Genomic DNA, 12,448 nt, shown 5'->3' with positions numbered 1-12,448 from the left:
GAAATGATATAAAATTTGCCATATGTTGCTTCGCGTATAAGGGCGCGCATGTGCCATGTACGCGTGTGCGCCGATGCTGCTCGTGGCCCACTAAAGATGAAATCGCTGGGGGCGATTTCTGAAGCACTTTGGGCCCAACCCAACTTATTTCTGATGCTATTTCATGAAGAATTCAAGCTTGGGTAAGGGGAGAGCAATTGTTTGGTAGTATAGCATCATATAGGTTAGTTTCTAGAGAGAGAAGCTCCCTCTTCTCTCTAGAATTAGGTTAGGTTAATTGCATCATAGATCCATGTTTAATTTTTGATTTTATCTTGTTTCCTTTACAATTTCTTGTTTCTACTACTCTATTCTTCTTAGTTCTCTTGTCAATTTTACTTTTATGTCTCTTTTGTGATGATGAACAATTGTTGGATCTTAATTTCCTTTAATGCAATTTTATGTTTCCATGCTCTTTTATATTTATCTTAGTTGCTATAATTGATTTCTTGCTTATGGTAGTCATGGGTCTCACTAATTTTAGCATTTTGTGATGTTTACTTTTCTTGCACTCTAGGTGTTTGTTAGAATATTTCCTTTAGTTCTCGAGTAGTTTTCTTGACTCTTGGCCTAGGCTAAGGGAATTGAGTGATCTTGAGTCATTGGGTCTCATTGAATTAGTGATTTGAGAACTCTTGGTGATCAATTTGATATCCATTGACACTAACCCACTACTAAGTTAATTAGTAGGTAGGTTGAGACTTATGGGTTGATGTGATCAAACCTATTTGACGTACTTCAAGCCTAGGAGTAGATATTACGTACTTAAGGCTTTTGGAAGTAGACTTAATAGGTTGGCCTCTCATAATTGTCAATATATGGTTTGTAGACAAGGATGGTGATCTCAATTCCCTATGTCTTGCCAAGAGTTCTTTTCCTTGATTTTATTAGTTCTTATTATTTACTTTCTTGCCATTTACTTTTCTTGTCAATTATCAAAATCAAACCCCCTTATCCTTCATAGCCAATAATTGGGTACTTCATTGCAATTTCTTGTGAGACGACCCAGAGTCTAAATATTTCGGTTAATTCTTATTGGGGTTTGTACGTGTGACAAAACTAAATTTTAGTTTGATTTGAGGATTGACTATTGGTTTGGACTATACTAACAACGGAAATATTTTGTGGAATTCTAAACCGGTATAAATCCTTATATCAAATTAATGGCACCGTTGCCGGGGAGTTGCAATGGTGTTATGTTATTGGCTATTGTATATATGTTAATATGCTTCTTTGCTAGTTTTTGCTTGTCTTAGGAGTTAGTTTTTATTAGTTCTTATTAGTATTTGTTTTATTTTCTCTTGCCACTATGAATTCTCATCCTCACTTTGGCTATGAGTTTGGCTCAAATTATGTTGTAGGGAATGGAAGCTATAATGAGGATGTGCATCAAGGATGAAACAATCAAAGGTGGGAGGAGTCTCAAAGGATTGATCACCCTTCTTGGCAACAACAACCTCCGGTTCTTATGGGTATAACTCTAATCCTAATGCATATCAATCTAATGGCAAAAGAAGATTACGATTCCAACGACTCCTTGAAGTGATGCAGTAGGGATTTTGAAATTTGGTCGTTGAATAGATTATTATATATTAGATTTTTGACACGTGACATAGACTAAATGAGTTATATTCTTAAAATTATTAACTTGACCTTGATACCAATTTTTTAATTTGTTTACAATTTAAATTTTTGATGAAAATTTTATTAGAGGTTTGCTTTATTTATTATTATTTTTTATAAATTTTATAATACTATTTTTTATTTTTATTTAATTATCATTTTGATATTTTATTCGATCTTATCACGTGCATGCCTCGTGCATGCCACATGCATGGCACGGGTAATTACACTTGTAATTTTAAAAATCGAATCGAATTTGTTGGTTCAATCGAATTAATCGAAAATCAGTTTTTTGACCAATTTATATATATAAATAAAAATATTACTTATATATTAAAATATAAATTCAGTAATTAATACATTTGTGTACTAGGTATGTTTTCATTTAGTTTCAACATATATTTATATTTTAATATGGATTTTATATTAATGATTGATTTTAATTTACACATAATATAGTTGATATACAAAATATTATGCATAACTAAAAATTGAGATTAAATTATACTACATGCTTAATGTATATATAAGTTCATTAAGACTGAAAATCCATGCACTAGCGAACCAACCTACACTGAATATATTTCTTTGTTTGCTGCTACACCCCATTATTATTATTATTATTATTATTATTATTATTATTATTATTATTATTATTATTATTATTATTAACTATGTGCACTTGTTTATACACAAAAGCATTAGCAATGTACACATAAACACATAGGTTGATAGCACTTAACTCAGCAAGAACTCAGTAAAAGTGATGAAGATTAGCCTTCTTCAGATTGTTTTGTAACCATTTATCCCCAAATCTTGAGCTGATTGCAACTACAACAAACTATAATCCCATCGTTAACAAAACTTCTGAGTCCAAAAACAACGTAGAGTGTCGCCGCTCCCAAACTTCTCATTCCCTCCGGCATCTGATTGTAGTAGAATTCTTGAAATTCTATCACTGTTAATGCATCTGACGTGTCACTAATAACATAATGTGGCAGAAGCCACCATATACTTATTGGTACGTAAGCTTTGGGATTCTCTATAAGATTATGTTGAATACAGACTCCAATTCTTTTGGTCTCTACAAAACTCGAGACAACCATGTTTAGTACGGACAAAACAAGGCTGGCTCTGATTCTTTGACCAAACGTTATGCCAGAACGTTGGCCGGTGAATTTTCTAACAATGGGATGAAAACTTGGTTGTAGATTGGAACACAAAAGAAGATTACGATTCCAACGACTCCTTGAAGTCATGCGGCAAGGATTTTGAAATTTGGTCATTGAAAAGATTATTATATATTAGATTTTTGACACGTGACATAGACTAAATGAGTTATATTCTTAAAATTATTAATTTGACCCTGGTACCAATTTTTTAATTTATTTACAATTAAATTTTTAATAAAAATTTTATTAGAGGTTTGCTTTATTTATTATTATTTTTTATAAATTTTATAATACTATTTTTCTGTTTTTATTTAATTATCATTTTGATATTTTATTCGATCTTATCACGTGCATGCCACGTGCATGGCACGGGTGATTATACTTGTAATTTTAAAAATCGAATCGAATTTGTTGGTTCAATCGAATTAATCGAAAATTAGTTTTTTGACCAATTTATATATAAATAAAAATATTAATTATATATTAAAATATAAAATCAGTAATTAATATATTTGTATACTAGGTATGTTTTAATTTATTTTTAATATGTATTTTATATTAATGGTTGATTTTAATTTACACATAATATAGTTGATATACAAAATATTATGCATAACTAAAAATTGAGATTAGATTATACTAAATGCTTAATGTATATATAAGTTCATTAATACTGAAAATCCATGCATTAGCGAACCAACCTACAATGAATATATTTCTTTCTTTGCTACTACACCCCATTATTATTATTAACTATGTGCACTTGTTTATGACAAAAGCATTAGCAATCGACACATAAACACATAGGTTGATAGCACTTAACCCAGCAAGAACTCAGTAAAAATGATGAAGATTAGCCTTATTCAGATTGTTTTGTAACCATTTATCCCCAAATCTTGAGCTGATTGCAACCACAACAAATATAATCCCATTGTTAACAAAACTTTCGAGTCCAAAAACAACAGAGAGTGCCGCCGCTCCCAAACTTCTCATTCCCTCGGACATCTGATCGTAGTACAATTTTTGAAATTCTATCACTATGTGCACTTGTTTATACACAAAAGCATTAGCAATGTACACATAAACACATAGGTTGATAGCACTTAACCCAGCATTTATCCCCAAATCTTGAGCTGATTGCAACCACAACAACTATAATCTCACTGTTAACAAAACTTCCGAGTCTAAAAACAACGGAGAGTGTCGCCGCTCCCAAACCTCTCATTCCCTCCGGCATCTGTAGTACAAATCTTGAAATTCTATCACTGTTAATGCATCCGACGTGCCACTAATAACATAATGTGGCAGAAGCCACCATATACTTATTGGTACGTAAGCTTTGGGATTCTCCATAAGATTATGTTAAAAACAGACTCCAATTCTTTTGGTCTATACAAAACTCGAGACAACCATGTTTAGTACGGACAGAACAAGGCTGGCTCCGATTCTTTGACAAAACGTTATGCCGGAACGTTGGCCGGTGATTTTTCTAGCAATGGGGACGAAAACTTGGTCTTAGATTGGAACGCAAAAGAAGATTTCGATTCCAACGACTCCTTGAAGTGATGCGGCAAGGATTTTGAAATTTGGTCATTGAATAGATTATTATATATTAGAATTTTGACACGTGACATAGATTAAATGAGTTATATTCTTAAAATTATTAACTTGACCCTGATACCAATTTTTTAATTTGTTTACAATTTAAATTTTTAATAAAAATTTTATTAAAGATTTGCTTTATTTATTAATATTTTTTATAAATTTTATAATACTATTTTTCTGTTTTTATTTAATTATTATTTTGATATTTTATTCGATCTTATCACGTGCATGCCACGTGCATGGCACGGGTAATTACACTTGTAATTTTAAAAATCGAATCGAATTTGTTGGTTCAATCGAATGAATCGAAAATTAGTTTTTTGACCAATTTATATATATAAATTAAAATATTACTTATATATTAAAATATAAAATCAGTAATTAATATATTTGTGTACTAGGTATGTTTTAATTTATTTTTAATATGTATTTATATTTTAATATGTATTTTATATTAATGGTTGATTTTAATTTACACATAATATAGTTGATATACAAAATATTATGCATAACTAAAAATTGAGATTAAATTATACTAAATGCTTAATGTATATATAAGTTCATTAATACTGAAAATGTAATACCCTACCACACAGGGCCTTACGCTTAAGCCGTAAAGCAGAGGTGGCAAGGTATTACGACTTCTAAAAGAAAAGGATATGTACATAGATATAGTTGGATGAAGTCATATCTAGGAGCCTTGAAGGATAAGCTAATCAAAAACGATAAATAGGAAATCGTGTCACACTCGCATGGATATTTGTAAAACGGACAGGAAAAATCAAAGGGAAGCTGAAAACATATATACATATCAGAGTTCCAAAACTTAGATAGCAAGCTCCAGACTCGACCTACGAAGCTAAGGCCGGCCAGAGTATATGATTATATATATACAACCCAAAATAAAAGTCAAACCACAAAGTAAACTCCTGTATCTCCAAGTCGACCTCTAGGAGGGACAAAACACAAAATGTACATGTGGAGACTCTATAAACATGTATACATAGCCCAAAATCAAAATATGACAGTCAAAAAGGTAGTTCTTCGCTTGTAAGGAGGATACCCAGACGCTCAACGAGGTGTCTCTCGACCTGCATCTGAAAAACAACAACATAGTATGGGATGAGAACCGGAGGTTCTCAGTATGGTAAAGGTGCCTGCATAGTTAATGTAAAAGGTCTCGGGAAAGCCAGAGGCATTCCTAGAACTTCGACGCTCAGATTTCAGCTTAAGAACTCAACTAAACCGGAAGTTAGGTAAATTGTCTAAGGTATTCTAGTTCTGAATCTAACTTTAACCCAACATTCTACTTTCTGTCACTTCTAATCCTCTGAATCACTGGTGGAACAACCCTTGTCATTCCTTCGCCAGACAAGGGGCCTCTCAATTACATAGACAAACATTACAGACAAGGAAAACACAAATAGAGAAGCATTTACAACAAGTAGAACAAGTAGCAGATAAGCAAAATTTAACAGTTAAGCAAACTAAAACAATGCACACCCAAACAAAGCAAACAAATGCATATGATGTATGCCTGTCCTATGGCTGATGAGTCTCATCTGTCGGTTATACAGCCAACCCGACAAGTCCTGGTAGTTAACCATTGGACAGTCCCTCTGTGCGCGCATCCCCAAGCTCAATAATACTCCATGGAGTCAAACTCCAAGCTCAATAATATAGTATTCCATGGAGTCGAACTCCAAGCTCAAATATAATATTCAATATTCATATATATGCATGCCCATGGGGGAATCCGAGGAGTTAAAGTGCCCGGTCACATCTTGCGACAGAGGGTCAACAAATAGTCTCAAATACACAAGCCACATAATAATCTCTTTCTTTGTAAAATACCACCTCAAATCAAACTCCAATTCTCATAGAAGTTTTGGCAGTATCTCCTCTAAAGCTCGAATTTCTGCCACCCTTCAAGGGTCCCAACTACCAAATCAAACACCTCTCAATCCTTCAAATCATTTCCGGTAACAAATTATTTCAAAATCAAACAAATATCAATATTAAATCTTTTCCCAAAACCAACCAATTTCAATAGCAGATTATTAATAACAGCTAAACCACATATATTATACCATATACACTATCCATCAATTATTCACTCAGTTCATTCCTATCTTAAGGTCATCTAGCCTAAGTTTTCACGTGACATTAAACATTAACTACGAGAAACCAAAACCATACCTTCGTACGTAATCAAAATATTCAAAGCTCCGGAGAAGTTTTCTGATCGAGCTATCGAAGAAGAAAACGTCCAGAATCGTCTGTGCCTCCTAAAACTCCTGTTGGCCGAACTCAAGGGATAGAAGAGTTACGTTACCGTCAACTTTCACCGACCAAAAGTGGTGCCAACGTGTAGAGGAGGAATATATAAATACTTTTACCGGATTAGATTTTTTATTGGAGTTACGGATTGCAAGAAATTGAAGCAAAAAATTTGGTGGAGGTTTCCGTTTTCTCTCTTTCTCTCTCTCGGTTACGCTCCTTCGTTTCTTTTTTTTTTTCCGTTCTCACTCTTACTGCTTTACATAATCCTTTGTTAGTGTACCAATATAATCATTACTATAAGAATGATATTATTATTATATTTATAATATCTAAAGTAAATTAATATATTATATATATAATGATAAGGACAAACTATAGTGGATGTCTATGCTTTAGTGGATAATAATAATGATATATATGTAACTTAATACCAAAACATAAACCGTCTTTCATTTCCATACTTTATAATTAATAATAATAATAATAATAATAATAATAATGTAGTGTAATATAATAACAACAATGATTTTATAATACTAGGGAGCAAAATTATATAAGTTTATAGTACATATAATACTCATGATAATTATATCCAATGCTTTATAATAATAATAATAATAATAATAATAATAATAATAATAATAATATGGTTTTGATTAAATTCAAATTATTATAAAATTAGTTCAATTACTAATAATAAAAATAATTTTCTAAAAATAAAGAATTCTAATTTTATAAAATAAATTATAACTTATTTATATTTATATTTTTAAAATTGAGGGTCGCTACATTCTATCCATCTTACAAAAATTTTCGTCCTCGAAAATTGATATATAATAGAAAAGATTCATACTAATGTAACTTCCCTTCTTAAACATGTCAAAGAAAAATAGAAAGATTTAACATGTTTAGTTTGCAAATTCAGGATATTCTTATGGTTTAAAAGTCTACGCAAAGCAAAAGATACAAGATAGGTTCGATGTAGAAAGGTTACAAGGCAGGTTGGTATTAGAACGACGGGTTTATCATCTCTAATACTCGCTTCATCTAGCTCCTAAGTTCTGCCGATTCTAATGGTGTCACCTTTCGTAATTCAATCGAAACTGGTTCAGCCTCTGACACTAAATCTATCACAACTTACGCTTTCTCTTGACACATAATCGATTATCAATTACGGGTTCAACCTATGTCATGTCTCTTCCTCATAACTTACCATCTCTGGGTTTCAGGTAACTGTCCCGCACAACTCTCAACATTTCCGGTTCTTTATGTATAACTTAAGTTGTATACTCAAAATAATTCAACCCACTACTGCTGCGCCACTCTTATTATTATTCTCCAAGAATTTAGTCACTTTTCTAGGCTGACCAACTATCGTTCTGTCTCACCATTCGGAGGTTTTTAGTCGATCGCTTAATTGAAAATCACAAGGCTCACAACTCGGTAATGTACTACAATGAATGCTGCGTGCTATTTACTACGCAAGGCAATCGAAAATTTCGATTATCAGTGTGTGATTACCTCTAATCGGAGTATCTGCGGTTCCAGCACCATCCGCTGTCATAGTGAACACGCGTCCCTGATGTTGTGCCTTTTCAGCTTCTTGATTCTTCTTCTTTTCTGGACAATTCCAAGACAAATGCCCAGCTTCACCACAGTAATAGCATACACCTAAACCAGCCCTGCACGGAGTATTCGGGTGGTACTTTCCACACCTCCTACAAGTTAAATCATTCGATGGGGTCTGAGCTTGCTTTCCTTTGCCTCTTCCCTGGCTGTTATTATTACTGAATCTCTGGAAGTTATTCTGACCCAAATGTGGTTGTGGGTTGTAACCGCCTCGCTTAAAATCTTGTCCTCTAGGGGCGAAGTTCCTTCCCTGATCTCTCCTAACAAAAATTCGCTGATCACTCTTATCTGATGTCGCCTTTCTCAGACAATCCTCAGCAACTCTACTTTTGTTTACCAGTTCTGAAAACACTCTGATCTCCATTGGTGCAACGAAGCTCAGAATATCACTTCGAAGACCTCCCTCATACTTAATACATTTCCACTCAGCAAAATCATCAGGCGCACCTTGACAAATACGAGAAAAGCGACATAACTCCTCAAACCTGCTAGTATACTCAGCAACAGTCATCTGTCCCTACTTTAACTGCATCAATTCAAGTTCTTTGGCATTTCTGGCTGAATTAGGAAAGTATTTCTTATAGAACTCTGTTCAGAAAACCTCCCAAGGAATCACAGCGCCATCTGGCTGCAGGATACGTCGTGTCCCCTGCCACCAATGCTGAGCCTCACCCTGCAGCTGATAAGTTCCAAACTCAACCCATTGCTCCTCAGGAACCTGCTGAGCCTGCAGTGCCCGTTCCATAGCTTGAATCCAATTATCTGCATCTGTGGGATTTGAGGTTCCCCTAAAGGTCGGAGGGTGAACTTTCAGAAATGTAGCAAGTGTCATGGGACCGTCCTCATTATTATTGTTTCCGTGATTACCCTGGTTTATCTGATTACCCAGTGCCTCGGCTGTCGCCTGCATAGCCGCAGCCATATTTCCCAGGGCAGCCATGAAGTCTACTGGATCATTCCCTGCCGGGCCAGGAGTAACAGTGCCTATCCTACCTCTACCTCGGCCGCGACCGCGTCCGTGAGTCGACATCTGGTCCCTTCACACACCAAACAAGTGATATTAAGTTGATCAGTCTCAATATCGCAAGTCTAATGCTTCAAGTTCCAAATGCATGCTCATGAACGTTTATGCCACATATATCAATCAGATATCCTAATAGCACATACACACACCCAGAAGCATAATCAGTCCATCCCTCAGGCTCTATAGGAACGAACTGCTCTGATACCATAATGTAACACCCTACCACACAGGGCCTTACGCTTAAGCCGTAAAGCAGAGGTGGCAAGGTATTACGACTTCTAAAAGAAAAGGATATGTACATAGATATAGTTGGATGAAGTCATATCTAGGAGCCTTGAAGGATAAGCTAATCAAAAACGATAAACAGGAAATCGTGTCACACTCGCATGGATATTTGTAAAACGGACAGGAAAAATCAAAGGGAAGCTGAAAACATATATACATATCAGAGTTCCAAAACTTAGATAGCAAGCTCCAGACTCGACCTGCGAAACTAAGGCCGGCCAGAGTATATGATTATATATATACAACCCAAAATAAAAGTCAAACCACAAAGTAAACTCCTGTATCTCCAAGTCGACCTCTAGGAGGGACAAAACACAAAATGTACATGTGGAGACTCTATAAACATGTATACATAGCCCAAAATCAAAATATGACAGTCAAAAAGGTAGTTCTTTGCTTGTAAGGAGGATACCCAGACGCTCAACGAGGTGTCTCTCGACCTGCATCTGAAAAACAACAACATAGTATGGGATGAGAACCGGAGGTTCTCAGTATGGTAAAGGTGCCTGCATAGTTAATGTAAAAGGTCTCGGGAAAGCCAGAGGCATTCCTAGAACTTCGACGCTCAGATTTCAGCTTAAGAACTCAACTAAACCGGAAGTTAGGTAAATTGTCTAAGGTATTCTAGTTCTGAATCTAACTTTAACCCAACATTCTACTTTCTGTCACTTCTAATCCTCTGAATCACTGGTGGAACAACCCTTGTCATTCCTTCGCCAGACAAGGGGCCTCTCAATTACATAGACAAACATTACAGACAAGGAAAACACAAATAGAGAAGCATTTACAACAAGTAGAACAAGTAGCAGATAAGCAGAATTTAACAGTTAAGCAAACTAAAACAATGCACACCCAAACAAAGCAAACAAATGCATATGATGTATGCCTGTCCTATGGCTGATGAGTCTCATCTGTCGGTTATACAGCCAACCCGACAAGTCCTGGTAGTTAACCATTGGACAGTCCCTCTGTGCGCGCATCCCCAAGCTCAATAATACTCCATGGAGTCAAACTCCAAGCTCAATAATATAGTATTCCATGGAGTCGAACTCCAAGCTCAAATATAATATTCAATATTCATATATATGCATGCCCATGGGGGAATCCGAGGAGTTAAAGTGCCCGGTCACATCTTGCGACAGAGGGTCAACAAATAGTCTCAAATACACAAGCCACATAATAATCTCTTTCTTTGTAAAATACCACCTCAAATCAAACTCCAATTCTCATAGAAGTTTTGGCAGTATCTCCTCTAAAGCTCGAATTTCTGCCACCCTTCAAGGGTCCCAACTACCAAATCAAACACCTCTCAATCCTTCAAATCATTTCCGGTAACAAATTATTTCAAAATCAAACAAATATCAATATTAAATCTTTTCCCAAAACCAACCAATTTCAATAGCAGATTATTAATAACAGCTAAACCACATATATTATACCATATACACTATCCATCAATTATTCACTCAGTTCATTCCTATCTTAAGGTCATCTAGCCTAAGTTTTCACGTGACATTAAACATTAACTACGAGAAACCAAAACCATACCTTCGTACGTAATCAAAATATTCAAAGCTCCAGAGAAGTTTTCTGATCGAGCTATCGAAGAAGAAAACGTCCAGAATCGTCTGTGCCTCCTAAAACTCCTGTTGGCCGAACTCAAGGGATAGAAGAGTTACGTTACCGTCAACTTTCACCGACCAAAAGTGGTGCCAACGTGTAGAGGAGGAAGATATAAATACTTTTACCGGATTAGATTTTTTATTGGAGTTACGGATTGCAAGAAATTGAAGCCAAAAATTTGGTGGAGGTTTCCGTTTTCTCTCTTTCTCTCTCTCGGTTACGCTCCTTCGTTTCTTTTTTTTTTCCGTTCTCACTCTTACTGCTTTACATAATCCTTTGTTAGCGTACCAATATAATCATTACTATAAGAATGATATTATTATTATATTTATAATATCTGAAGTAAATTAATATAATATATATATAATGATAAGGATAAACTATAGTGGACGTCTATGCTTTAGTGGATAATAATAATGATATATATGTAACTTAATACCAAAACATAAACCGTCTTTCATTTCCATACTTTATAATAATAATAATAATAATAATAATAATAATAATAATAATAATAATAATAATGATAATGTAGTGTAATATAATAACAACAATGATTTTATAATACTAGGGAGCAAAATTATATAAGTTTATAGTACATATAATACTCATGATAATTATATCCAATGCTTTATAATAATAATAATAATAATAATAATAATAATAATAATAATAATAATATGGTTTTGATTAAATTCAAATTATTATAAAATTAGTTCAATTACTAATAATAAAAATAATTTTCTAAAAATAAAGAATTCTAATTTTATAAAATAAATTATAACTTATTTATATTTATATTTTTAAAATTGAGGGTCGCTACAGAAAATCCATGCACTAGCAAACCAACCTACACTGAATATATTTCTTTCTTTGCTACTACACCCCATTATTATTATTATTATTATTATTATTATTATTATTATTATTATTATTATTATTATTATTATTAACTATGTGCACTTGTTTATACACAAAAGTATTAGCAATCTACACATAAACACATAGGTTGATAGCACTTAACCCAGTAAGAACTCAGTAAAAGTGATGAAGATTAGCCTTATTCAGATTGTTTTGCAACTATTTATCCCAAAATCTTGAGCTGATTGCAACCACAACAACTATAATCCCATTGTTAACAAAACTTTCGAGTCCAAAAACAACG

At 33.9% G+C, this 12,448-nt stretch overlaps 1 pseudogene; it reads right to left on the bottom strand.

Annotated features, from left to right (window-relative positions):
* Positions 1–8,868: 8,868 nt before the first annotated feature.
* LOC148569295 (uncharacterized) lies at positions 8,869–9,381 on the bottom strand (annotated as a pseudogene).
* Positions 9,382–12,448: the final 3,067 nt, after the last annotated feature.

Source organism: Arachis ipaensis, chromosome B4, assembly GCF_059453495.1.
Source record: "Arachis ipaensis isolate K30076 ecotype BB chromosome B4, ASM5945349v1, whole genome shotgun sequence".
Classification (NCBI taxonomy): Eukaryota; Viridiplantae; Streptophyta; class Magnoliopsida; order Fabales; family Fabaceae; genus Arachis; species Arachis ipaensis.
Note: the sequence above shows the minus strand (reverse complement) of the source record. Positions and strands in the feature narration are given on the sequence as shown.